Source organism: Mandrillus leucophaeus, unplaced genomic scaffold (genome assembly GCF_000951045.1).
Source record: "Mandrillus leucophaeus isolate KB7577 unplaced genomic scaffold, Mleu.le_1.0 Scaffold272, whole genome shotgun sequence".
In the NCBI taxonomy this organism is placed as follows: domain Eukaryota; kingdom Metazoa; phylum Chordata; class Mammalia; order Primates; family Cercopithecidae; genus Mandrillus; species Mandrillus leucophaeus.
Genome location: NW_012102832.1, coordinates 255,702 through 261,137, shown reverse-complemented (window position 1 = coordinate 261,137; position 5,436 = coordinate 255,702). Strand labels below are relative to the sequence as shown.

At 42.3% G+C, this 5,436-nt stretch overlaps 1 protein-coding gene and 1 pseudogene across 1 annotated transcript in view; both read left to right on the top strand.

Annotated features, from left to right (window-relative positions):
- LOC105542973 (puromycin-sensitive aminopeptidase) overlaps positions 1 to 5,436 on the top strand; it is a 122,511-nt gene that overhangs the window by 36,911 nt on the left and 80,164 nt on the right. The window lies entirely within an intron of this gene.
- Positions 2,638 to 3,508, top strand: LOC105542972 (annotated as a pseudogene).

The window sequence follows — 5,436 nt, the reverse complement described above, 5'->3', positions numbered from 1 at the left end:
GCTTTTTTTTTTTTTTCCAAAGAACTGACCATTGATTTCTAGACCTCAGTTGACTATTATTTCTTTATTAACTTCTACTTCCTTTGGGTTTACTTCTTTTTTTTTTTTTTTTTTTTTTTTTTGAGACGGAGTCTTGCTCTGTTGCCCAGGCTGGAGTGCAGTGGCATGATCTCAGCTCACAGCAATCCCTGCCTCCTGGTTTCAAGCGATTCTTATGCCTCAGCCTCCTGAGTAGCTAGGATTACAGGCATGTGCCACCACACCCAGCTCATTTCTGTTTTTAGTAGAGGCGGGGTTTTACCACGTTGGTCAGGCTGGTCTCAAACTCCTGACCTCAAGTGATCCATTCGCCTTGGCTTCCCAAAGTGCTGGGATTACAGGTGTGAGCCACTGCCAGCGTGCCCGGTCTACTTTGCAGATTTTAAAAATCTTCTTTAGACTGGTCCCAGTGCAGTGGTGTTTATAATTTATCAATCATAGCCAGTTACAGATTTATTTATTCCTTCTCCACTCCCACTGCTTCACTTGACTACCCTTACAAAAAAACAAAAAACAAACAGAAGTCTTGAGATGGATGTTTGGCTTGTTACTTTTCAGTCCTTCTTTCTGTATATTCATTTAAATTATAAATTTTCATCCTAAAAATGTACTACTTTTAGCTGCAGCCCACACTTTTTTTAGTTTGTTTGTTTTGGGGGAAATTCTCCAGGCAGTAGTTATGGCTGTTGGTGCTTACTGCTGCTTCTTTCCTCTTTTTGATAGCTTTGTGAGAGTACTTGTAATGTTGACACACTGTAAAGGGTACATCTTAAAATACGTAATTTGGTAAGTTTTCTCATAAATGTAACCAGGATAATGAACATATTCATCACCCCAGAACATTTCCTCATGCCCCTTTATAATCCTTTTCTCCCCTTTTCCCTGCTCCTTCTCCAGGCAATTATGATTTGATTCCATGTTTTTTTTTTGGATAGAGTCTCACTCTGACGCCCAGGCTGGGGTGCGGTGGCTCTTTCTCAACCCACTGCTACCTCTGCCTCCTGGGTTCAAGCAATTCTCGTGCCTCAGCCTCTTGAGTAACTGGGACTTCAGGTGTACGCCACCATACTTGGCTAATTTTTGTGGGTTTTTATTTGTATTAATTAGTTAATATTTATTTATTTATTTATTTATTTATTTAGAGATGGAGTCTCGCTCTGCTGCCCAGGCTGGGGTGCAGTGGTGTGATCTCGGCTCACTGCAACCTCCGCCTCCCAGGTTCAAACGGTTCTCCTGCCTCAGCCTCCCAAATAGCTAGGATTACAGCCTTGTGCCACCATTTCTGGCTAATTTTTTGTATTTTTAGTAGAGATGGGGTTTCACCGTGTTGGCCAGGCTGGTCTTGAGCTCCTGACCTCAAGTGATCCACCTGCCTCAGCCTCCAAAGTGCTGGGATTACAGGTGTGAGCCACCACACCCAGCCCACCCCCCACTTTTTTTTTTTGAAACGGAGTCTCGCTCTGTCACCCATGCTGGAGTGTGGTGGCTAGATCTCGGCTCGCTGCAATCTCTGCCTCCTGGGTTCAAGCGATTCTCCTGTTTCAGTCTCCCAAGTAGCTGGAATTACATGCATTCACCACCATACCTGGCTAATTTTTGTGTTTTTGTAGAGACAGGGTTTCACCATGTGGGCCAGGCTAGTCTTGAATTCCTATCCTTAGGTGATCTGTTTGCTTTGGCCTCCCAGAGTGCTGGGATTATAGGCGCGAGCCACTGCACGTGGCGATTTCCATGTTTTTTAACAGGTAGTGTTTTTTTTGTTGTTTGTTTGTTTCTTTTGAGACAGGGTCTCACTCTGTTGCTCAGGCTGGAGTGCAGTGGTACAATGACAGCTCACTGCAGCTCTGACCTCCTGGGTGCAAGTGATCCTCCAACCCCAGCCTTCTGAGTACCTGGGACTACAGATGTGTGCCACCATGCCTGGCTAATTTAAAAAAATTTTTGTAGAGACAGGGTCTTACTATGTTGCCTTGGCTGGTCTTGATCTCCAAGGCTCAAACAATCCTCCAGCCTGAGTCTCCCAAAGTACTGGGATTACAGGTGTGAGACACCGTGTCCAACTGTAATTATTATTACTATTATTATCATTATTTTTTTGAGACAGAGTTTCGCTCTGTCGCCCAGGCTGGAGTGCAGTGGCATGATCTTGTCTCACTGCAGCCTCCACATCCCAGTTCAAGTGATTCTCCTGCCTCAGCCTTCTGAGTAGCTGGGATTACAGGTGTGCGCCACCATGCCAGGCTAATTTTTGTATTTTTAGTAGAGATGGGGTTTCACCATATTGGTCAGTCTGGTCTGGAATCCTGACCTTGTGATCTGCCTGCCTTGGCCTCCCAAAGTGCTAGGATAACAGGCGTGAGCCAACGCGCCCTGCCATAATTATATCTTTTTTACATTTATGTTTGGCTTTCTAACAGTATCCTGCATCTTTTTTTCCTCCTCTGTGTTTTTAATCTTTTTTGCCACCGTGTGTTTTATTTTGGATCTTCATTCTGATTTATCTTTCAACTCATGAATTCTTTCTTTAGCTGTATCTAATGTGCTTTTAAGATTGTCTGTGAGGGAGAGGACTGTGTCAAGTCATCGCTGTTCTTTAGGATGGGGTTTGTTAAAATTGTCGAGAATGTGGCCTACTTTAAGAGATACCAAGTGAAATTTAGAAGATGATGAGAGGATAAAACTGATTGCTATGCTTGGAAATGCTTGGTGATACAGGATAAAAATAAATACAACACACCCAACTACAGGATGATAGTTTGCGTAACAAACAGATACCATTTGTCAAGTTGCTTATACCCATATAGAAGAGGATATGATAATCTGCACAGTGAATGCACACAAACTGCCAAAATATGGTATGAAGGTTGACCTGACAAATTATGCTATAGCATATTGTTCTGGCCTCTTGCTAGGTTTGGCATGGACAAGATCTATGAAGGCCAAGTGGAGGTGACTGGAGATGAATACAATGTGGAAAGCATTGATGGTCAGCCAGGTGCCTTTACCTGCTATTTGGATGCAGGCCTTGCCAGAACTACCACTGGCAATAAAGTTTTTGGCACCCTGAAGGGAGCTGTGGATGGAGGCTTGTCTATCCCTCACAGTACCAAACGATTCCCTGGTTATGATTCTGAAAGCAAGGAATTTAATGCAGAAGTGCACTGAAGTACATCATGGTAAGAGTGTTGCAGGTTACATGCGTTACCTAATGGAAGAAGATGAAGATGCTTACAAGAAAGAGTTCTCTCAGTACATAAAGAACAGAGTAACTCCAGACATGGGGGAGGAGATGTGTAAGGAAGCTCATGCTGCTATGTGATAGAATCTAGTCTATTAGAAGAAGCCCAAGAAAGAAGTTAAAACAAAGAGGTGGAACAGTCCCAAAATGTCCCTTCCCCAGAAGAAAGATTGGGTAGCTCAAAAGAAGGCAAACTTCCTCAGAGCTTGGGAAGAGGCTGCTGAGAGCTAAATCAAACAATTGTATGTGAGGATTTTTCAGATAAAGACAATGAACTTATTGACTAAGCAGCTGAAAAAAAAAAAGGATTGTCTGTGAGGGTATATTTTCTTTTTTCTTTTTCTTTCTTTCTTTTTTTTTTTTGAGATGGAGCCTCGCTCTATCACCCAGGCTGGAGTGCAGTGGTGCAGTCTCAACTCACTGCAACCTCTGCCTCCTGGGTTCAAGCGATTCTCTTGCCTCAGCCTCCTGAGTAGCTGGGACTACAGGCATGTGCCACCACGCCCGGCTAAATTTTTGTATTTTTAGTAGAGATGGGGTTTCACCATGTTGGTCAGGATGGTCTTGATCTCTTGACCTTGTGATCCTCCTGCCTTGGCCTCCCAAAGTGCTGGGATTACAGGCGTGAGCCACCACTCCTGGCTTCTTTTTTTTGTTAAGATAGGGTCTTGCGGCCGTGTGTGGTGGCTCACGCTGTGAGGTGGCTTACATCTCACAGTGCCCACCCAGCCACAAAGCCCCCCAGTGTTGATGGGCCCTGGATTCCCACTTTTGTCCCTGGGCCTACAGCCTCACTTCCAAATCTGCTATATCTCTGCTAGATCAGCAAATGACCCCAGAGCAAAAATGGCCTAGAATGCAAAGCTTCCTCTTTATGGAATTTCATCCTCTTCTTCATCTTGATCACCTTATCTTGTTCTATAATTCTTTGAAGAGGTTTTCCCTTCCTTCCAGCTTTTTTAGTTTTGTGGGTGTCAAGTAGAAGAGAATTAGTTTGAGTTATATACTCTTCCATTACCTGAAATGAAGTCCTTAAAAAAAAAAAAAAAAAAAAAAAAGATCAACTGAGACCTAGACAAATTAAGTAACAGTGTAAGACAACATAATCAATGGAAATCCTGGTCCAGAATCCTGAGTGATTTTAATGAAATAGTTCACAGTCATTTATTAAGAGCAGGGGCACCCTAGAAGGAATTTTTTGGTTCTATTGAACCAGATTTATATTTGGCACATGCTCATTCTTTTTAGATAGCCTAATAAGATAGGACCATCACTATGTTATATAAATATGAAATCTATTTGAAAATACGAGACTGTCAGTATAGGTACTGGTTGAACTGTAACTATGCATATATCTGATTGGCTTTTATGCCCTAGGGTGAGAAGGAGGTCACCTTGAAACTTTACAAAGTAAGTTCTTGGTTCCATTTTTCACTTGAATCCCCCTGGAGGATATCCTCCAGAATAGTGTGTTTTCTTTCCCATTGCAACATTATTTTCAGCGTTGTGGAGAAACAAAGTATGTTCCAAGTAGCAGGTGGTCACTGTAGGCCTTCTTTGAACTGTGAACCTTATTTTTGTGCACCATGAACTGCTTTCTAAAACCACATAAACAATATGATAGGAAAGTTGCCATCTGAATAAAAAAACAAAACCTCACAATGTGTTTGATCTAGTACTGAGCTACACTGGTATATGTGGGCTATATAGCGTTTTGTGATTTAGGTTACTTGTTATTTAACTATAGCAGTGGCTTGGAGGAAAACACATTCTGAGTTTCAAATAGATAATTTGTAAAGGAAAATTTGAAGTACGGTTGACTTGGCACTTCTGATATTGGAATTTTAGAAGATTTTATTTCTGTATCTCAATGTAATGCCAAGGCAGAATCCACTAGATGCTTGTATAGATGGTGTAAGCAATAAATATTTCAGCTATTTTTAAAAATTTCACTCTTTTTTAATGTGGCCTCTTGAGAATACCATCTTGTACTTCTCATTTTCCCTATACCTCCTTCTATGTGATTAAGTTTTATCATGTATAGACATAAAGGGGGCCTGGCACAGTGGCTCATGCTGCAATCGCAGCATTTTGGGAGGCTGAGGCACGAGGATTGCTTGAGCCCAGGAGTTCAAGTCCAGCCTAGGCAATGCAGTGAG